The sequence below is a fragment of the Equus asinus genome, chromosome 8 (assembly GCF_041296235.1).
Source record: "Equus asinus isolate D_3611 breed Donkey chromosome 8, EquAss-T2T_v2, whole genome shotgun sequence".
In the NCBI taxonomy this organism is placed as follows: Eukaryota; Metazoa; Chordata; class Mammalia; order Perissodactyla; family Equidae; genus Equus; species Equus asinus.
The window spans coordinates 5089273-5113622 of record NC_091797.1 but is presented as its reverse complement, the minus strand read 5'-3'; positions in this window follow the sequence as shown (position 1 = coordinate 5113622).

Sequence of the window (24350 nt, the reverse complement as noted above, 5' to 3'; positions counted from 1 at the left end):
GACATTTGTTGCTGCTCCTTGACATATCGGATATTTGCACGCTCTTTTCACGTTCACTGGAATACCCTTCTCTGAAATTTCTCACAGCTCATTCCTTCTTCTTACTTAGTTCTCAGCTCACGAGCTACCTTCTCAGGGAGCCTTGTCTTAACAACTGTTACAAATTTATTTCCCAGTTTCTCCCTACCATCTTATACTTTAATTTCACAATAAAAATTATCTTATTTATTGTAATACATGTCATGTTTGTCTTTCCCTAATACTATGTGAGTTTCAAGGAACCGTTCCCTTCTGTCTCATCTAAAGCTGAAACCATATAACTTAGAACAAATCCTGGTACTTGATAGAAATCCAGTCAATGCATGTTGATGATAAATGCACAGCATTAGTGAGTTCTCCACAACTGGAGAAACTATGAGGTCTTTCTTTTGGATCACGTTAAGACATTTGCTTGCTCTGGATGGGAGGTTATACTAGCACCCAGTTTCAAGCACTCACTTAAATCTGCAACCTGAATAACCAACACCTTCCATCTGTTCTGTAATTGGTCCTTCTCTCCTGAATTGAATTAACAGTGAATGTCTAAGCTATCGCTGTACCTTCTACTTTATAAGATAACGTTTGGAAGGTTCTGGACTATAAAATGATGAATAGACAAAACTCCCTATATTGTGATGTTTTACCTCTTAAAAATCCACTCAGAAATATTTTAATGCATTTTTTAAACGTAAAAATAGTCTTTATTTTCAAGGACAAGTCAATGTATTTAATAAGAGAGCTTAGTTCATATTTCCCTTAATTATGGTTAATAGACAAAGACTCTTTATTATTAGAGTTGTGTTAATACAATCATTTGAAGAATCGTAACCTATCATCCACCAAAATTATCATATGTCATAGATCCTAAGAACACTGGAAACCTTATGGGATAAAGAGGTTCCGGGTCAGAGGTGAAACAAAAATTACTTGATTATACACAACAAGGATACTGGTGTTATCTTCAATAATGCCAGTGAAACAGAGAGGGAGTATCAGAGAGAAAGCTATATTTTTATAAAGTAAGTTGAGTGTGAGATCAAAATTAAAGTGTATTAATAGAAACACCTATCAGATCATAGAAATAGATATTCTTACATCTACTTGCAGGATTTTTACAAATATTCATTCATTCAACAAATATTTATTGAGTTTCTGTGATATACCAGTCTCTGTACTAGCGAGTAGTGATACATTAGTGACCAACACAAAGACCTTGTTCTTGTGGAGATTGTGTTCTTATGGGAGGAGGTGGTAGAAAGAACTCTATATAATATGTTGAGTGGCTATATGGGCCATAGAGAAAATCCAAATAGAGTAAGAAGCTTCTGATAGAGAGTGACATGGGGACTGATATTTTAAATAGAGTGATGAGTAACAGATCTCTGATGAGATAACATTTGGACCAAGATCTTACAGAAGTCAGGAAAGAATGTTAAGGGTAAAGAAAAGAGCAAGTGCAAAGCTCTTTTAAGGAGAAAGTGCTTAGAGATTTTGAGAAATATCAAGGAAACCACGGTAGCTGTGGAACAAAGAATGGGGGTGTCTGAGGGAAAGTCATACAGGTAGGGGAGAACAGGAACTCACCCTGAGTCAAATGGGAAGCCATTGGAAGATTTTGAACAAAGAATGACGTGATCTCACTTGTGTTTTAAAAAGACTGGTGTGAGAATAGATTAAAAGAAAGAATGGTAGGTAAAGAGACAATTTAGGCTATGACGGCAATAAATTGGGTAAGAAGTGAAGAAGTATGGAAGAAAGCTGGAGATATAATTTGTGAGTCACCCACATTTAATGGTGGTTAAGTACTAGAGCTAGTTAAGAACATTTACAGGGTCCATGGTCTTGATATAACAAAGTGGCTAGGTTCTTACAGCTGTTTCTTAGGTGTTAGGAAAAGGTTGGAATATTGACTTGAGAATTATCTGCACAGAGATCATAGGTGATACCGAGAAGGGTAAATCCTCTAGTTATATTTCATCTTGAATTACCAAATTGCAAAATGTATCACTGGGCAATGATGATGTCAGAAATGTCCTCTCTACTGCTGAGCATGAGAAAATAAACAAACACCTACAGTCAAATGTCTTTAATATTAAAGGCATCAAGCTATGCAATGGCACTCTCACGGCACCTGTAGAAAACATCTACGGTGGACACGGCATTCAGTAATGCTATCTTAAAAACAGAGTTGTGCCACAACTAGAGGGACCCACAATGAACAATATACAACTATATACCGGGGGGCTTTGGGGAGAAAAAGGAAAAAAAATAAAATCTAAAAAACAGAGTTGTATTTAACTAAAATTTTTTGCCATCATGATGCTAGATGTTAATACAATAAATATCTCTGTATGTTTCATATTTAAATAATAAGCAGATTTTTTAATTGCTCAGTTATTAATTATTCTGCTTTTTAATAGCCTTTTTGCTATGAATGTTTTCTAGTCCTTTATAGTTTACTTCACTGTCAAACTCCCACTGAGCAGCTCTGATTGTCCAGATACTATCAAGTTCAGTTTTGCGTTTAAGCAGATGTTGTGAAATATTTGAGGACTTTTGATGTGTTTGTAGGTTATCTTGTCTGCTATATTTGTGGAAACAGAAGTTAAAATCAAATTTGGAAGAATCTTTTTTCCTTATGTTAAGAGAGAGAAACTCCTCTCAATTTTAGTCGCTCTTTCTTGTTGTTTTCTGTTTCAGCGAGGAGCCATTTAAGTGTTTGACGGTGGTGAACACATAACACAATGAATGCGTGGTAATTTATTTAAATGTTCTCAACTTATCCAGAAATTTTAAATACAGGGATAAGTTAGATGGTCTGACATTTCTATGATTCTAAGGATTCCATCTTATCCATGCTGTGAATCTGTGCATCAGTTCAGAGACTTAGAAAATTGTGCAGTTTGTGCCCTTGTTAAAGTAAATTTTATCCTGTTGATACTTATATCTCTAGCATCATGAATAAGGCCAGCACACACTGGGCACTGGCATCGACGTAATTAAATCATATGTCACTGCTAGTACGTGCCAGGCAAAGTGGGCTAGATGACTGGCACAGGCAGCAACTATGCTGAGATGTGAAATTAACTCAACCACATGATGCCAGAGCAACTGGACTCAGATTTCCTGTTTGTTCCCCAGGACATCATCCTGGTTCATGATATTACTAAGAATTTTTCAAGATTTTAATAGAAACTGACTACCATTTTCTAATCTCTTTTGTAATATCCACTTTCTTGAATCACCGTCACAGTGGGTATTTTGTTATACTCGCACAGTAAATTTTGGGTATATCCTATCTTCTTGCATAGTTTCTCCCCTGGCAAATGTTTGTCCTAATCTTTTTTCTATCTTCTCAGTTTCTAAGAGAAAATATGTGCATTATTTTATTTTTCCTTCACAATATTTCCAACTTGGTTAGTTTCCAGTAGAATAACAGCTCTAAAAGTTTAATTGGGGGAGTGAATCATAGTCTGAGACTCTAAGTGATATTAATTTATCAAAGATGGTTAGGTTGTCTGAGTTAGAGTCAAAGACTACTGTAAAAAGATAATGAAACTAGGTTCAGTAACAACTATAGAGAAATACATATGTATATAACTCTTTTCTTTGGAATCTTTCCCACACCTTATTTTAGAGATAAAGTAACTGAAAAGGAGATTTCCAATTGGCTAAAATAACTTAATCTTTTGGGAAATAGTTGTTTTTATCATTATTATTAATTTTAATGATCTAAATGTGTATTAAATGTGACAGGGAAGGACTATAATGTGAATTTTCATTCCCTTGTTTTTTAGCAGCTTCTATGTTCTGGGTATTATAATGTACGTTTCTAATGGATATAAGGATATAAGGGTATACTTCTTTCTCTCAAGGAATTTAAATTCTGGTGGGGTTCATTTTAGTCATTAAATATAAAAACAACATATATATAGTATCTGTAAATATATATATATAATCTGTGTATATATATAAAATCTGAGATGAGAATCTCAATAGGCATTTTGGTGAATTGTATTAACTGTGTTTAATAATAAGTACAAAGTCATTTCAAAATCTACTAATTTTAATTATCTTAATGATAGAATCAGTCGTATGATTATATATCTGAATGCTTCTCAACTTACTTGCATATAGTAGTTCCAAATAAAAAATTCATTGCACCCAAATCCTACTCTCTTCAACTAAACACAATCATTCAATGCTATTAATTGGTATTATAGAGATAAACATTACCAATTATGTGACTCTATTTTGATATTTAATAAGCAAAAATGTATTAGTTACCTCAAATCAGCTTCTCCTGGATTTAATCAATTGAAAATATTCACAATGTTCACTAAATGAAAACTATTTTAAGCTCATTTTATGCCTTACATCACAATTGAACTCAAGGATTTGACTCATGGTTACAGAAGACAAATGTTTATATAGTAATTTATTATCTGCAAAAGAGGAATATTGCTGACTGATAAACCCACTAAACTATGCTTAATAAGCTTAATTTTAATGAACTACTTTTAATACATATTTTTCTGTCAGTGGAATATAAACAAAAGTTAAATCAATACACACAACTCCTTTGGCTTAAAATCACATTTAATCTGGCCCCAAAATGCACTATATTAAAAATCGCTAATGATGAGAAAAAACACACAAAACTGTATTTGAAAGATAATTCACAGTTTGTCTCAATTTTTCACAGACTTCCCCAGATCTTGAGTCAGGACTCGCCCTCCCTTCCTTCCCTGTGCCCTTTCAACTTATGGCGGCTGGAGAAATCTGTTCCTCCAACCTCCCCGGGCCTTCAGCACTGCCTGGGAGTCTTGTTCTTCCACAACTCTCAGTCCAGGTCTTCTTAACGTCTTTTCCAAATATAGACAGCTCTTCTATTTGGCTCTGTTCACCACTTATCCTTAGCTCAGAGCACAATCTGTCACTCAAGAGTGACTCAACAAGAAAATATCTCAAGAGTAAACGCCTTCCATGCTCACCTGTGGTGAATTCTAACCTCAGGAGCTTACCCAAACCCTTACCTTTCTTTCTTCAGTGACTTCCATGCCTTTTAATGTCCATTTTTCTCAACTTGTAAATATGTTTATGTCTACATTGTCTTTATCTCATAATCACTTCTTTATTTTGTACTATCTTCCAGTGTAGTATTTTGCAAAATTTCTGCTATGCTCAAAGTCTACCAGGAATTTGACACAAAAGCAGACCACAAATTTCCTGTAAATTAAAAACACCATCACAGTGTTTAAACTCTAAAAATAAAATGTAAACATTGAAAAGGAAAAGAACTATCAACAGTTTCAAAGGACAAGAGAATTAATATTGCTTGTAATTGTTTCCAAGCTCTCTATATCTACATTGCTGATGAATGGTTAAAACATTCATCTGGTTTGACCTTTATTAGATTTCTTTGTTTATTCATTACATATAATAAATTAGAATATCCTAACTTATAATTATCATTCATATGGAATGGCAGGAAGTGTTTGACAGTTTTGTCAGGCAATTTAAGATATTTGGATTGAATATGGACCCAGAAATTATGAAGAGATTTCTCACTTGTCAAGGAAAACTTACTTTGCATTCCTTCTTGGAAATGAATCTGTTAAAGTCACAAAATTTATCTTCCCAAAAAGGCATGTAAAGATAACTTTATAACACAAAAAACTTACTTTTTCTGACTATGGAGTCAAGGCATTTACACACAAGTGAGGCAGCCAAGTGAAATTAATATGGCTCTATATAGTGAGTTCAACATCATATCTTACAAATAAAATTTTCTACGAAACTTTGTAACAAGAAAATAAAAATGTCACTGACAAAAATGTAAATAAGTAGAAATTTGAAAAGACAACAATAAAATATTAAATGTTTTAGAGTTCAATGCAAGAATGTCAAAGGAGGTCTTCTTGCAAATATGCTAATCAAATTCACTTTGATTATGAAATCATGTCATTAATATAGGAATAATGTGAATAGTATATACAATAACAAAGACCCCGTTTTGAGTTATATGAACATTTTAGTTTTTCCATATGTACAACTTGTAAATATTCTTCAGCCTTCTACTTCATGCTTTCTACAAAATATAATTGTGTACACAAACTATGCTTGCTTCTATGCTCTAGATGTCTTATTCAGACATGTTGAAACTTTTGCCCTCTAGTTTCCACTACAATTGTAGAAAAGCTGCATCAAACCATTTAATGTTTTTAATCTCTTTATTACACACGGAATATGTTCAATGCTCTAGCAGCTGTATAATAGTTTTCAAATCTAGAAGATTGGCTGTGTTTTGGCAGAAACAATCCACTGACTACTTTTGTTTAAATAAAACTCTGAAAAATTTTTTATTTTATGGATATAGTTATCAAATTTGCCAATGAAATGTTATCTGTTTTCCAAATCATAATGAAGTCTCCAGTGTTAGGGAAGTATCAAATTCTCAATGATTGTGCCATCTCTACCAGTTGGCTTTCCCAAGAAGTATGGAAATAGCATTCTTTTTTTTTTTTTTTCAATTTTTACTTTTTTCGGATGTACATCATATTTCAAATTCTGGATACATTACATCATGTTCACCACCCGAACACTAATTATAGTGCATCCCCTCACATGTGACCCTAATCACCCCTTTTGCCCTCCCCCCTCGCCCCTTCCCCAATGGTAACCATCAGTCCAATCTCCAATGCTATGTGTGCTTTTTTTTTTGTCGTTTTTATCTTCTGCTTATGAGTGAGATCATATGGTATTTGACTTTCTCCCTCTGACTTATTTCACTCAGCACAATACCCTCAAGTTCCATCCATGTTGTCACAAATGGCTGGATTTCGTCATTTCTTATGGCTGAGTAGTAGTCCATTGTGTATAAATACCACATTTTCTTTATCCATTCATCCCTTGATGGACACCTAGGTTGCTTCCAAGTCTTGGCTCTTGTGTATAATGCCGCAATGAACGTAGGGGTGCAAGTATCTTTATGCCTTTGTGTTTTCAAGTTCTTTGGATAAATACCCAGCAGTAGAATAGCTGGATCATATGGTGGATCTATCCTTAATTTTCTGAGGATACTCCAAACTGCTTTCCATAGTGGCTGCACCACTAAAATACCTAGGAATAAACTTAACGAAAGAGGTGAAAGATCTGTACACCGAAAACTATAAAACATTGTTGAAAGAAATCGAAGAAGACACAAAGAAATGGAAAGATATTCCATGCTCTTGGATTGGAAGAATTAACATTGTTAGAATGTCCATACTTCCTAAAGCAATCTATAGATTCAACGCAATTCCTATCAAAGTTCCAACAACATGTTTTACAGAAATAGAACAAAGAATCCTAAAATTTATATGGAACAACAAAAGACCCCGAATAGCCAAAGGATTCCTGAGAAAAAAGAACAAAGCTGGAGGTATCACACTCCCCGATTTCAAATTATACTACAATGCCATAGTAACCAAAACAGCATGGTACTGGCACAAAAACAGACACACAGATCAATGGAACAAAATTGAGAGCCCAGAAGTAAACCCACACGTTTATGGACAGCTAATATTCGACAAGGGAGCCAAGAGCATGCGATGGAGAAAGGAGAGTCTTTTCAATAAATGGTGTTGGGAAAACTGGACAGCCACATGCAAGAGAATGAAAGTAGACCATTCCCTTGCACCATGCACAAAAATTAACTCAAAATGGATTAAAGACTTGAATGTAAGACCCGAAACCATGAGACATCTAGAAGCAAACATAGGCAGTATGCTCTGTGACAATAGCACTCTTAATATTAAAAATCCTAACATTTCTACCTGAGGTAAAAGAATCTGGATATTAAAAATATAGGACACATATCACTGAACTATTGTGGTTTAATAATCTGACAAATTTTAAATTTTCTCTTTATTGACTATCAACATCAGGAAATCTAACCAAAAGTAATCACTAACATATAGACTTGGATTGCCCTGAATTTTCCATTTCTATTTGCACATGAATGACTTTCCTTGCTGTACTCACAGGTGGATGTCTATCAATATCAACCTCAACTCATCTTTTCTAGTCTCGTCTCCTCCGTGATAACCAGTCACAGAGTAGTTGACACACACGCACTCGTGCATGCACACACACAAAATACTTACTTCAACAGCTAATTTCATCACTGAAGATCATTGGTTTCATCAATAATTACATAATACGTAGTGCTCACTCTTCCACAATATATATCTTTGACATCATTTGACATTAATTAGTATAATCTTATGAAGAAATTTTGTATCTAAGGAATTTTTCTTTATACAGATTAAAACATTTAACATCTTAGGAATAATGAAACTTGTATCTAGTTTTGCTCCTAAGATGGTCATTTTTAATAAAGTCTCTGTAGTTCTCATTGTTTTTCCTCTTCTAGGGATAAAATTATCAGTTTTTTACTCAAAATATTTACTTTTGATAGTTCCAATAGACAAAATTGCATAAATATAGTTTTAAAACACTAAACACTTATGAATAATGGAAAATATGCAAGATTGCTAAACTGGACATTATAAAAAATGTTAAAAGAAATTAAAGGAGTTCTAAATAAATGTATATTTCATGTGGATGGATTGGAAGATTTGCTATTAGAGTCTTTGGGAAGATGTCAGTTCTTGTCTAATCAATAGATTGAATACAATCCAAATCAAAATTTAAAACAGGCCTTTGAGGCTGGAAATTTGTGGGTAACTGAGTTAATAGATTATAAAATTAATATCGAAATACAAAGTAATAGAATAGTCAAAATTAAGTGAGTAAATTTATATACATTAATATTTTTCTATATGCTTTATATATGTATATAAGGAAAGTTGTATTTACAGATATATACACACACGTATAGTACATATATATACATACATATATATACTATTACTACCTGGTTTTGAAACTGACTATAAAGCTACAGTAATTCAGAAGAGTGTAGAACTGGTAGAAGAACAAAATAATAATCAAATGAAACAGAATAGAAAGTCCAGAAATAGACCCCCACATACAGCATGAATGAATTTTCTCAATAGGCACCAGGACAATTCAATAGGAAAAGGAAAGTCTCTTCAGAAAATAGTGCAGACATAACTGGATAAATGTCTGGAAAAAAGGGGAACTTCAACATTTGTATCAAACAAAACTTAACCCAAATATTAAGAAATATATTCATAACATCGGAGGAAGCAAAAGTTCCTAGACGAGGAAACAAAAGCACCAACCATAAAAGGAAAAAATGCTATTTAGGCTTCATTGAGATTAAACTTTAGGCAACTCTGTAGGCATTATTTAGAAAATGAACATTGCTGAACAGTATTAGCTATCTGGGAAATATATGTCAAATTAAATTTGAAAATTTGACAGTTACCTAAATGGCAAATAGTAAAATCACAGGCAGAAATCAAATGTTGGTGAGCATATGAACTGCTGGAAGTTTCCTCCTTTGCTCGAGGGCTGTAAAATTATACAACCACCTCAGAAAACTAGTAAATAGTTTTTTGTAAAATTAAATATACATGTGTCTTTTTACTCAGTTTCATTCTCAAGTATTTACAAAAGAGATACGAAAAATTATTTTCAGACAAAAAAGATATAAACAAGAATATTTGTATCAGCTTCATTTATAACAGATCAAAATCCAAACAACCCAATAGGATAAGTAACAATTTGTCCATCAAATGGATAATTGACAAACAAATTTGGTATTTCGATCAGTGGGATATTACTCAACAAAATACGAACAATTAACTACTGACATTCACAATGTAGATGAATCTTAAAAACACTACAGTGTCCCCCCTTATTTATGGGGGATACATTTCAAGACCCCCAGTGGATGCCTGAAACCACAGATAGTATTGAACCCTATGTATAGTGTCTTTTCCTAACTAATGGTAGACAGATGGATGAACTTGACAAAGGGATGATTCATGTTTGAGCAGGACAGAGCAGGTTGGCTGAGGTTTCATCACACTACCAATAATGGAGTGCAATTTAAAACTTATGAGTCGTGTATTTACGGAATTTTCCATTTCACATTTTCAGACAGTGGTTGACTGCAGACAAATGAAATCACGGAAAGTGAAACCGCAGTAAGGGAGAATTCCTGTACACTGAGCAAAAGAAAAGTCAGAAACAATAGGGTCATTCCATGAATGAATTATTGCATTTATATGAAGATCAAGAACAGGTGAAACTAATTTGTGGTAACAGAAATCAGAAGATTGGCTTCCTGTGCAGGTAAAGAACGACATGAAGAGTCAGAAAGCAATTCTCTGAGGTGATGAAATGTTTAATAAGTTGATCGGGGTGTTGGTTACATGGGTGCATATAAATATCAAAATTAAACAAACAGTACACTTAAGATGTACTCATATATATTTATACTGTATATAAATTTGGCCCCAATTAAAAAAAATTAAATGCAGTGAGGATTAGGTGAAAAACAATCAACAATGTAATAAAAGCAATAAAGTCCAGATTTCGTTTAAACTTTTTAAATTTTGGTTGCTTGCATGAATCCTCACTCCAGCAGACTAATTTTTTTAGTACAGCTGGAATCTCATTTTATCATCTTATTAGATTCCTCTTTACTATTACTAAAAAGAGAACCAGATAGGAGCTTAACTGTTTTTTAATGAATGTTAAGCAAACGGATATTATATATCCACGGCAAAATGTATAATTTTGATAATTTAATGCTTTCAATGAACCCTCCTTCATGCCAGATACTTTGTTTCAATTAGGAATGCAACACAGAACAATAATGACATCAAAAATTATCAAATTGTCAAATGTCAACCTTTTAACATAAAAATTCGTGAAAATACTTTTGCCCAAATCAACTGCGCTCATTTAACTAAATGTTAGCTGAATTTAGACTAGGACAGCAAAGGATACAATCCTTGTGTCACATAAGCAACCAACAAGAGTCGAATATTACTAACAGCACAGCCAGATTTCTACATACTTATAAAAATAATGTTAAGTCACAAATTGTGGACATATATGATAGTAAAGTTTTTAATCATTTCTTTTCTTCTGAAGCTTACAAAGCTCCTTTAGTTCTCTTAACTGAATGCCGTAAGTCATCAAAGGTCCACAAACGATTCTTTAAATGAAAACCTACTCTAGTCCAATATACGCTTCCTACCATCACCATTCTCATCTAATCTGTTCAAAGGAATTTTTTTCTATGAATGGTATTCACTTCATTTTCATCTTTCTCTATGAACTTCATTTTGACCTTAGTCCCGTTCAATTCTTCAATAAAATAGCTCTACTATGTGCCAAATTTAAAGGCCAATTTCTGTGTCCTCATTTTAACAGCCCACTTTCTTGTATTAGTCACAGTAAATCTATATTTCCTCTTGAAAATTGATTCTATAGGACTATGTGATGCCTTATTCTTTGAATATTTTTAACCATTTCTTTAGATTCTTCTCATAGAAGTAATTCCTTTTTAAGCCCCCTAAGATGGCTTTTATGCTCCTTTTCTATCCTCTCTAAATACCCTCACACTGTAATAGTATATTGTATTATAGTATTTATATTTTTCTCTCTCCTTCACTTGATTGTCAGCTTCTTGGGGAATGAAAGCTTGCCTTACCATCTTTGTTTCCCCAATGCTTGCCTTTTGTTAGATGCTCAGTAAAAATGTTCTTAATGAATGAATGATGAAGATATGCAGTCATGCATCTCTTAAGGATGGCGATACGTCCTGAGAAGTGCATCATTAGGCAATTTTGTCACTGTGAGAACATCAGAGAGTGTACTGAAAGGGAACAAAATGTGCCAACTCAAAATGTGTTTGTTTAACACGAGGATTATTTTAGGCTGTTTATAAGAAACAAAAGACTCAGAAACTTTTTCTTGTTACCTCCCCCTCAACTGCCTAAAAGAATTCACATGAAAAAACCTGTCTCAGGAAGTAAGCTATCACCTTAGCATCACATGAACTAAGCAGTAGAAAAGGCAGAAATTTGAAAAGCCTGTTTGTTGGGCTCTCCTCTGTGTTCTTCTGTTTCTGTGTGGCCAAACAAACAATTGTTTTCCAAACCTCTGCCCCTTTTCACCTACCTGTGAATTGCCTTCCTTCCCTTCGAAGTTCCTGACTCTCCCCGTCCCCAACATCTTGTTTTGTCTTTAGTTGAGAATGGTATTCAAGATGAAGACTTTGGCCATTTTGGCAAATTACTTGATTTTCTCCCATGTACACTTTATTAAACTTTTGTTTGTTTTTCTCCTGTTAATCTGTCTCATGTCAATTTAATTCTTAGACCAGACAGAAGAACCTAGAAGTGTAGAGAAAAATTTCTTCCTCTCCTACAATATTTACACAAACCTAGATAGTATAGCCTACTACACACTTAGGCTATATGTACTAATCTTATGGGACTACCATCATATATGTGGTCCATTGTTGACCAAAACATCATTATGCAATGCACAACTATATGAAAAATCCTAACATTAATATACATCAGTATGTATGATTTCTAATTGCAGGCAAAGAGAACATAATGAGGATGATTTATGATCTGGAAAAATTTTCTTGTAGAGATTACTCTTTTTTCTGGTTCTTAAGAGGTAATTGGAAATGAGAAAGTAATAGAGACGAAGACATACCATTTAAAAGGAAGACTATTCAAAATAATCAAGAGAAATACAAGTACCTTATAGTTTGAGGAAGATCAGCCCTGAGCTAACACTTGCTGTCAATCCTCCTCTTTTTGCTGAGGAAGACTGGCCCTGAGCTAACATTTGTGCACATCTTCCTCTTCTTTATATGTGGGATGCCTACCACAGCATGGCTTGCCAAGTGGTGCCATGTCTGCACCTGGGATCTGAACTGGTGAACCCCAGGCAGCCAAAGCAGAATGTGTACACTTAACCGCTGCACCACCAGGTTGGCCCCTGTTGTTGTTCTTGTGTGATGGTTACTTTTGTCTGTCAACCTGGCTAGGCAATGGAACGTGGATATTTGGTCAAATGTGTCTGGATATTGCTGTGAAGGTAGTTTTTTTAGGTGAGATTAACATTTAAATCAATAGGCTTGGAGTAAAGCAGATTATTCTCCATAACATGGGTGGGCCTAATCCAACCAGTTAAAGACCTTAAAAAAAGAATGAACTCTCTTAAAGAAGAGGGAGTTTGGCCAGCAGACTGCCTTTGGACTTGAGCTGACATCAGTTCTTTCCTAGTCTCCAGCCTGCTGGCCTACCTTGTAGATTTTGGACTTGCCAGCCTCCACAACTGAATGAGTCCATTCTTCATAATATCTTTCTCTCAATAAATAGATAGATAGATAGATAGATAGATAGATAGACAGACAGGTAGAAAGAAAGACAGATAGATATAGATACACACACACATACTATTAGTTCTGTTTCTCTGGAGAACCCTGACTACAACATCCTGTTTGTAAGTTTATGTTTAAGCATGGCTATTTGAAAGACATTAGCTCTTTCTTTAGACATGAAACTAGATTTATAAATGCTTACTCATGTTTTTACTTACAACATAAGAGCTCAAGGGAAGAGTTGAAGGCTATGTGCAACAGGTGCTGACATTTTTAATGTTACAAATTATATTCTATAGGAAGTACAGAAAAATGTCACAGATAACTTAATTCACTGAAAATAATATAAAATATTGAGAAGGAAAAAGATTTTGATTAACAATAATAAAAAGACAGGAAGTTTGCCTGAAAATATTTGGTAGAAAATAATATTTCAAAACTAAGTTTACTATCTATTTGATTAAAGTCAGCATCTGGGCCAAATATTAATATCACCTTGTTACTGTTATTTTAATTATAGTGCTTTACAGGGCTGTAAAATAGCACTTCATTTGTTTAAATTATTATCATCTATTTCTCAGAGATTTTGTTAGGGTGATGAGCTGTTTTGAAGTTTCTAATTCATTTCCATTCAATTCTTGACTTATGCAAATTAGAAGAATAACAGCATGCAACACTTAAGAATTATTTGACAGGAAAAATATATAATGATAAATTTAAAGCAATTGAGAATTATATGTGTGTGTATCATGTTTTGGAAAATTAATTTATGATTGATACAGTTTTGTATGGAAATATGCAAAGAAAAAATATCAGTATATAAAAACTTAAGATGATAAACATGAAGATATCTTGTCTCTGGGTGAAAGAGATTGAGTACACTTAGTGCTACTGTTTGTCATTGTTTAATATTGTTTTCTATCAAAAACTAGCTTTTCAAAAGACCTTTGAAAAAAGTAGACAGTAGAATTTTTCCATAGTGGTAAGTTTAGTATAATGAAATGATTTAAGTTTATTTGTTATAATTAATATCATCTCTGATCTTTTAAAATATATTTCAAGAATTTCCTTATCTTTATTACTCTGAAATTATATACTCAGTGAAGTGAGGATAAAACGATGGCAGCTCACTACCTCTCAGTGATGGAAAGATGCAATGTAATCAACCTACCACCAGAGAGTTGGCTGGTGTTTTTGCACAACGGTGACCCTTAAGTATTTAGTTTACTGTTGGCTTCGGCTCTTGGCTGCCTGCTCACTCAGCAGTCAGATAATCAAATCAGCCTACCACATACACCTTGATACAGAAGAAGGTGGTGTAACAGAGATTGACCGGCCAACTGAAGAGTGCCAAATGGTAAACTATACCCAATGAGGTTAGTGAGCTGTCCTTCAATATTGTTGAATCCCTTACAAATCTACGGTACTGTTTTGCACCATAGGCCAGATTATACAGATCAGAAAACCAAAGATTTATGTAAAAATAATTCCTCTGACTATTAAATAATAATCCACTTGGAGATTTTTGGGTTCTTGTCTCTGCAACCTTGCTTTGATGTTCCATGGTTCTTAGTTTCCAAACAAGAATGTTTCCATCAGGGGGACAATAGTGATCTTATTAAATGGAGAGCTGATACTGCAACTAGGATATTTCTGGCTCCTCAAGACACTACACTATACTGGTCAGAAAATATACACTATTGAGCAAATAAAAATTTAATTGCTGCTGCACGATGCTTGCAAGAAAGTAGCTGTCTGGAACTCAGGCAATTTGGGGGAGATACCTCTTTGTAAGTTCACAATAGAGGTAACTGGAAAACTAGAGCAATATAATAAAAGCAGAATGAATAATAATTTAGAAATTTTATAAATAAATTTTTAACACCAGGTTAAAAGTACAGAAACAAAACAGTGAGCTGAGATACTAACTAAAGACAAAAATTAAATGATGTAGGTGGTGAATACAGGAAATAATAAATATCAAGCACATTTCTGTATTCGCTTTCAAAATGAGTACTACAACAGCTGTGCATGCATTTCTTTTTTTGTCTTCTCTTTCTCTAGTTCCTTTGCATGAAGGGTATTGGTTAGGTTTGACCTGACATTTAACTCATGGGTCATTAGCAGATTGTGAGGAGACACATCAAAATATGGTCATTTCCCTGGCAAGATTGGCCTGGAAATGGATACAGGACTGCTAGGATGTTTGCTGAGCAGAAGGTAGACAGCCTTTGTTTATATGAGGGATCACCGTCTTAAATTCAGCAAGCAGAAGTATGAAAGTTTTTTGAGACAGTTAAATACACAAAAAGAAACAGAAAATGCACACAGAGTAGAGATAGATGGGCTGTGCCATTCCTGGCCCTGTGTGCCCTAAGAATTTTTCTTTGCCATTCCTCTCCTCTAGTCTTTATTGCAGAAGGACTGACTGCAATAGGGATGTTTCTCAGGCCTCTTTGTCAGCTGACTTCCAGCTAGATGTTTCCTATGAGAAGAAACAATGGAAGATTGGAAGGCGATGTGCTCCCCTCTACAGGGGGGCAGCATCTCTGTCAGTGTCTGAAGCTCTCACATGCAACCAGCTCTCCCCAGGCTCCCTAGTTATATAGTTTCCTCTTGGAAACTGCATCCTTTGGGCTCAATTAGAATAGCTCTTCCCTTTGCCTCCCTTCCTAATGGTGGAGGTGGTTACACATCATTGCTTATTTCTAGATTGCCTTATTGTTCCCTGCTTAGATTATAAATTCTTCCATGACTTATGTGAGCAAATTGCCTTTATTGAAGTCTCTCTATTTTGGTTATTACATGTGTTTCTGTTTCCTTATTAGACACTGTCTACATGGTACCCAATACACCTCATAAACCCAATATAAACATTTTGAGCATGCACTATCTCTTTTCATAAAATAAAGCATTTTTTAAACTAAGATATTATGCACATCTCAAGATACACACACAAAAAAGATGTATTAAGATTGCTTTACAATAATGGAGTTAACGTAATATCTGCAATTTTCCTGGTTTTCCAGGGAAGAACATACTCTGAGTCAGGCAAGTCTTGAAGTGTAGTTTAAAATAAACCATTTCCATGTCTCTAAGAAGTCTGTCTTCTGGAATCTAAGGTAGATTTTCCAAACCTGGAAACCTAAGACTTATCGCCAGGCAAATAATTTGTGATCTGGAACTGGGCCCGCCTCCAAACAGCTATTTGTGATAAGGTCACAGTCTCACCAGGTCTCACGTTGTGGACCTCAGTAAAGTGTATATCAGTATGCAGTATAATCTGAGTTGGAAAGCACTTCTGTAGAGAGCTGTGGAAACACAGGGTGAAGTGCACAACACTAAATTTCTTCTGGGAAATATTGGACATGTGCGATATACGGGAAAGACGCAATGAATGAACACTGTATATTTGTTGATGGCTTAAATTAATTAATATACGCTAAGTAGAAGAAGTCTTGTTTTGTTTCCATTTTTCAGGTATTTATAGTATAATCATTTACAACATGACCTTTTTCTGATTTTTTTTCCCAATTTCTGCAGTCATGCTCCCCACTAAAGACAAAGGAAATGCATTTGTTTTTTGTGACTATATAAAATTGTTCTTCATGAAATTCCTTATTCCTGTGACTTGGGCTTCATAATGTTGGAGGCTGTAAGCAAAATTTCTATTAAGAAAGCTGTCTTTAGGGGCCGGCCCCGTGGCCAAGTGGTTAAGTTCGTGTGCTCTGCTTCAGCTGCCCAGGGGTTCCCCGGTTTGGATCCTAGCAGTGCTCATCAAGCCATGCTGAGGTGGCATCCCACATAGCAGAACTAGGAGGACCTACAACTAGAATATATATACAACTATGTACTGGGGGGCTTTGGGGAGAAGAAGAAGAAGAAAAAAAGAAGATCGGCAACAGATGTTAGCTCAGGTGCCAGTCTTAAAAAAAAAAAAGAAAGCAAGCTTTCTTTAAACTCAAGTTCATGTCATAGCCTTTGATAATCAGAAGCCATAAATAGATTTGTAGAGTGCCATTGAGTCTCTGAAAATAACAATTAACGACCAGTTCCACTTGCAGCTGAATTCCACAATGCTTTTGATGACTGTTCATTTCAGCAGATCTTTAGACACACGGCATTGCTCAAGCATCGCCCTCAGAGATATGAAATAAAGTAAAATGAAACCACTTTGCTTATTTTAATTAACAATGCTATCACCTCCCCAACTGTTACAATGAGGATAAACAAGAAAGGGTCACCTATTGAAAAACTTTTTCTCACTTAATCTTGACTTTTTCTCCATTATAACCCTATATTCTCTGTTACCTTGGTCACCAAACTTTCAAAACATCTTCTGCCCAATATCTGACCCTTTCTAGTCAGGACATTCTGTAGTGGACCAGAATCCCTTCTCTCTTCATCAATGTGGTTGCTGAGTCTGTACAGTTTTTTGGCTAACTTCATCATTACACGGATATACAAAAAATGCCTTAAGATGTTATTAAATACTATTTATTTGAGAAATGTTAACATGTCAAAATTTATACAAGGAAGTATGTACTGAGTTATATGTAACTCCTTTGAAATCTGGGCCACACAATCTCTTCTGGTATTTGGTGATACAACTTAGAATGGAGATTTAGCTGAAACATTACTAGGCCTGTTTGTTAAAAATTACTACTTATTCCTACAGGATAAATTTCAACCAGTTCTATTTAAGTGTTGCAACTATAGTGTCATCAAATCAGAACCTGATATCTTTACTGCCAGGGTCCAGCAGAGGATGAAAAACCTGGCTACGAGGTTTGAAAACTGTTGCCATGGTCAACATCATAAGAACTGTGTCTGATATTATGCTTTTTTCATATGATGGATTCTGTCATCTGAATTGTCCTTCCACGCAGCTCCTGTTCTGGTTCAAACATTCTGATATCAGAGAATAGAAAAATAGTAGGATAAAATGGGATACTTGTCAATATAAATCTAAAAGCTTAAAGTTAGAACAACAAGATAAATTTTTGCTAATTTGAAGCAGAAACTTTTTTCTTAAGTATAAAGGTAATTATATAACAATTATAGGAAAAATTGGAAATTTGTGTCTTTAAAGTTAAAATGATGCATAATTTTCTCCTCTAAATCAGTGAAGTGTCACTTGTGTAAATCATTAGTATATTCATTGCTAATTTATGCCTAAATTATAAAAATTAATAGGTTTTTAAGAAAATTATTTTAACATAAATCATTATCAAATTAATATCACTCAAGTCACTAAAATAAATATTTCATTAGTGTGGGAAAATAAAATAATGATGCAATTAGATGTTCTTCATGTTTTTAAAGAGAAAAAAAGTCAATTTGTTTTAAGGTGATCTAAAAGAAAAATATGCTCAGGATAAAACTTGCTTTTATGCTCTGAAAAATATTGCATCTCATACTCCAGTTTTACATCAACTTTTCAAGAATAAGGAAAATAAGATTACTTTGAAAACCACAAATGCTTAGAAATTAACATATTGGGTGCATGTGTGCATATCGTGATAAATTTTGCATGTACCCCAATTAGGTATTGTTTACAAAAATACTTCATTGGGGAGAATTGAAAAATACAAAATTTAATAAGTACAAATGGTGAAATTAAAAAATTAGAATATATGTAGGTAATTATTGAATTAATTTAAAAAATACATAATGGCTTTGTACTATGAACCCGACACTATTGTAGACAATGGCTTTACAATAATAAAAAGTAATGGAATGCCTGCTTCGAAGCTTGCTTTAACTTGGGGGAACTGAACAACAAACAACAAAAACATGAATGCGTAATATGTCCTGTGGTTCCACGCGCTATGGATAGAATAAGACAGACTGAGGGGACTAGAGAACCCCAGAGACAGTGGGGAAGGGGTTTCTCTGTTACGTTAGAGGAAGGCTCTCTCAAGAGGTGGTCCGAAAAGGAAGCTGAACTAGGCAGATGAGGAAACAAACTAGGCAGATGTGCAAGACCAGAATGTTCCAGTCAGAGAAGGTAGCAAATCCCTAAATCCTGAGCGGGGGCGTTACTTGGAGATGGCAGTAAACACCAAGAGGCCGGTGTGAGGCTGTGAGAATAACCGACGGGAAAGATACTGGCGACACGGACATTAGTCGCCCTGATCCTGCCTTAATGTGTATGAGGAAGATGGTCTCAGACACACACCGCACCTGTGTTGGTTTTGTTTTCATGTTCACATAGTCCAGGATGAGTATCTTCCTTGGGAGCAGCTATCATATCAAGTTGCTCCCCATTGTTCCTGAAATACTGAAGTGCTATTTTCGAGTTTCTTATTTTGTTTTGAAGATGATTTTTAAAATTTAGTAACAACTTAAATAAATCTAATGGTATGATTTAAAAACTGATTTTAAAAGGAAAAAAAAGGAAGGAAGCATATGCGTATAAGTTTGTGTTGAAAGCAGACATATGAATGTAGACTCAATGGTGTATCATTGATAGATGGTAACAAAAATTTTAGTGTATACTTAGAATTGTATATATTATAAAATCAATTATAAAATGCTCATTATCTGCAAACATAAACACATCTGGTTAATTAACTAGGAAAAGGATTATTTCATAATAAATATTTAAAAATCAACAAATAAGTGTGAAACAATTTCAATAAATTTTCTTGCTATTTTAATTAATCTGTAAAAGAACTAAACTTTGGATTTCTACGCACATTTGAAATAAACAGGATCTATTACGGATCGATATTTTGCTTTCTTTGAACTGTTTTTTCAGATACTCATCTGGAAGGAACCAATGAAAGCAATTTGTATGTACACACGCACACACCCCCCCCCCCCCCCCCACACACACACACAGTCTCAGGCATGCTGGAACCATTATGAGAAGATGCAAAGATCACAGGCTTTGTGGTTAGGCTTATGCTTAAATTTTGTCTCCAGCAGTGGAATATATACATGTTCTGAGAATTTGCTTAATTTGAACAATTAGGATATGAAATATGCATAATAATACCTGTTGTATAAAGTAGATGAAATATTAATGACAACACATGTAAAATATTAAGCATATATCAGGTACATAATACTCGATTTCAGTTGATTATTATTATATCAATTGTGTGCTTTCTATGCTCTGGGAAATAAGTCACAGACATAGCTTCAAGGTATACAAATACAAAGCATGTACTCAAAATCCTTCAGAACAACCCCATCATCTGCAAATAGTATAAAAATAACTTCTGTTAGGTTCTTGTCAGATACATAGAAGACAATTTAGGGGATTTGTTGGTTTCCTTATTACCCATTATTACAGGATAAGGAATGTAGCATTTTCTTCAGTTCCATGCTTAACTGACTTCTCCAGCACTGTGCTGTCAGAAATTGTTCAATAAATGATAAATGAACAAATGACTTCAAATAGCAATAAACAAATCTTGGTAGCTCTACCTGAGATATATGTCAAATATGTCTGAAGCAGCATTACATGCTAACTTATGCAGCATGCAACACTGTCAACTAAAAATTAAAATAATTCATTGTCTTTTTTTTCCTTTCTACTTGGTGGGAAGTGACTAGCAATATACAGAATGCATTAAACTTCCAGCCCTATTTTATTGTTCTAAATCATTTCATGTGTTTTGTTTTAAGTACACCCAGGCCGGAAACAGCAAAACTATGTGTTTTTGAAACAAAAATATAAAGAAATTTTTCTGAGTTATTGCCAAGTTGCATACCATAACAAAGTATTCTTAATAACTAATTGGATTTACACAACATTTTTTCTAATACTTTTTCTTATATATTATTAAAGTTATTTTCATATTTAAAATATATATATATTTTTTGAGGAAGATTAGCCCTGAGCTAACTGCTGCCAATCCTCCTCTTTTTGCTGAGGAAGACTGGCCCTGAGCTAACATCCGTGCCCATCTTCCTCTACTTTACACGTGGGACACCTACCACAGCATGGTGTGCCAAGCGGTGCCATGTCCGCACCCAGGATCCGAACCGGTGAAACCCAGGCTGCTGAAGCGGAATGTGTGCACTTAACCGCTGCACCACCAGGCCGGGCCCAATAGTTAAAAGATTTTAAAGTGATAAACTAAACAGGAATTAAAAGATCATTGTCTTAATTGAAAGAACTAACAATTTACTGGTTAGTTTGTCTTTTAAAATAAATAGCAAGTTTGAAAATTGTTTTAAATTCTCTCACTCTCTAATGTTGTCTTTGATTCTCTCTCTCGCTCATTACACACATACACACCATTTTAGTCACTAAGCCCAGAACTACTATTGACACTCAATACAAACTGCTACAACACTAAGTATATGGCATGTGCTTAGAAAGAACTTTCCTCCTTAATTTCTATTCCATAGCGGTGGTTTGGATGTCTGTTAAAAATTATACAGCTCAGGATCATTCAAAACATCAGGAACCGTTATTTATTACTCATTGCTCCCTGGTATATAATCAATTATGATAATTTCTTTAAAGGCAAGTGATATATGTTATTCACTTTTGTGTGTCCTTGTTCTTAGAAATGTACCTTTTCTAAGTAGCAGACTCTCAATAAGCAATTATTTAATGGAGTACGCATAATTCTGTTCCTAGCAAATTAGCCCAAATTCTGTACTTTCTTTTCACCTTGTACTTTCTGCACCTTTACCTGCAAATATCTACCTCATTTCTGACTAAGAGCAGGACTGATGAATTTATTAACCTAGTGAGCACATGTGGAAATGAGCATGTAATAAACATTTTGTTTTATAAAGGTAGCCTTCCTCTCAATAAACTTTTTGTAATATATTTCCAATTATTACCAAATGAAGAGATGAAAACACCTTGTTATGTTTATGTAACGTGTCCTTATAAGAGAGAGGCAGAGAAAGATTTGACAAAGAATAAGAGAAGGCAATTTGGCCATGGAGGCAGAGATTGGAGTGATGTGACCATGAGCCAAGGAATGACAGTAGCTACCAGGAGCTGGAACAAGCAGAGAATGGACTCAGCCCTGCTAACAGCTTGATTTCATCCTCATGAAACTGATTGTGGACTTCTGGCCTCCAAAACTGTGAGGGAGTACATTTCTGTTGTTTTAAGCAACCAAGTCTGTGGTCCTTTGTTACGTCAGCCACAGGACCCTAATACACAGCTCAACCCCAGCTCCTGTCTAATGCCTACAGAAGGTCCCGTAAAACAAGCTGAACAAAGAGGAAAAACCTGGAGGTTGGTGCATAGATATAATTATAAGGTGAAAATGGACAGTAGCTGCATTGTAACCATGTTCAAGAGTGGCTTTAACAGGGTGGAGATGGAAAGTCTGACATACAAGTAGGACACTGTGTCATCCACTTTGCACAGATAAAATGGCCTGAAGAAAAAAATGCATGCTGATTCCTAAGCAATGGCCAAGGGTCTAATCATCTGATCAGGTTCTAGAAGGAAATGATCTGGAAGGCTGACGATACAAATATCCGGTGAGAGGTATGTCAATGGACATACGTGAATGAACATGAAGCGTCAAGACTTGTTTCATCACCTGTTAATTCTCTCCAGAAAGCTTCCATCATGAGAGAGGCACTGAACCACCAAATAGACTAAATGACTCAGCCACTTAAACCTCCGGCTCTGAATTGATATAACAGACGCAAGATCAGAGTAGTCATGGTGGCAGAAGGATGGCGTCCTCTCACTGTGTGAGCAAAGGAGACAAATATTGAACGTCCAGGATGGCACTATTCCTTGAAGAGTTAAAGAGCCAGTTGATCACAAGCCACCTACACTGGGACCATCCCTTCTTGGGTTGACTTTCCTGTCCGCAGAGCCTCAGCCAACACAAATGAAGCATATTATGAGTTCATGCTCTTCTTTCTAATCTCTATAGTTTTTATCCTTTTTCTAGTTAATTTTCTGTGCTTTTTCTCATATGAAAGATTGTGTTCTCAGTACACAATATTCAATATTGTTACTTCTATATGGCTTTTAACTTTGTAGTTTGTTATCTTCCCTTTATTTTCTGAAGCATAAGATAAATGAGAAATATGATTAGCTTTGGCTGATCTGTGAGCTAAATTTCATCTCTCTTTCGCTCTCAATTATATCCCAATTTGGAATTGTTGTTTCAAGGTATTTTTTTTCCCCTGTAATTTGCTGAGAACACGGAGTTTCTCATTCTGATGCATAATATCCTTCTCACATTTTTGTGTGTTTTCTGTTTCTGAGATACTCCATAAGCATAAGTTATCTGATGCTTACTGTTTGTTTGATGGGAGTGGCTCAGTGCTGGCCTTCTATGTGCTAAAAAACACGGTGTGAATAGGTAAAGACAGGATCTAAAGCAGCTGGAAGTGTTAATCACCTGTCACACATTAGCTTTTTTTGGTGATGTGGATATAAGGCGTCCCCCAGTTTTCAGCTTTCCAATTCTTAGGGCTGAGCAGGAGGTTTCCATAACTCGTTGTGAGGCTAAGCATAAACTAGGAGTTTTTTTTTTTTTTTTTTTAATTTACATATCTCTGCTTGGTTGCATCAGGCTAATAGCAGAAAGCTTCTCTAGTTTAGGAAGGTAGGCCAAAAGAAAAAAACTAGAATGCCATTTCTTTTTAAGGATTCCTTCTCTGACATGCTGGGTGTGGAATTCAAAGGACGAGTTTTTGTTCCTTCTCTGTAGTCATGCCCTAACGACTGAATTTTCATTGTTCTCATACTTTGCTTGGGTTTTCAAACATGTACCATTTGTTATTAGAAAAATCTGTACCCTGTCACTTTATTCAATGTATTTCAATAAAGCAAGGAGTGTAGAAATAGACAGCTCACGTTTATCTTGAGAATTGTGCTCTTGATTGTTAATTCGCCCATCCTGTATTCACATCTCCATGAGTGTGTGTGGATGTGCATAAGTGTGTGTGTTGGAGACATGATTATAAAGAGCAAGCATGCACAAGTGATTATTTCTCTCCTTGTTTCCTTTGAGTCAGATATCACTAGAGT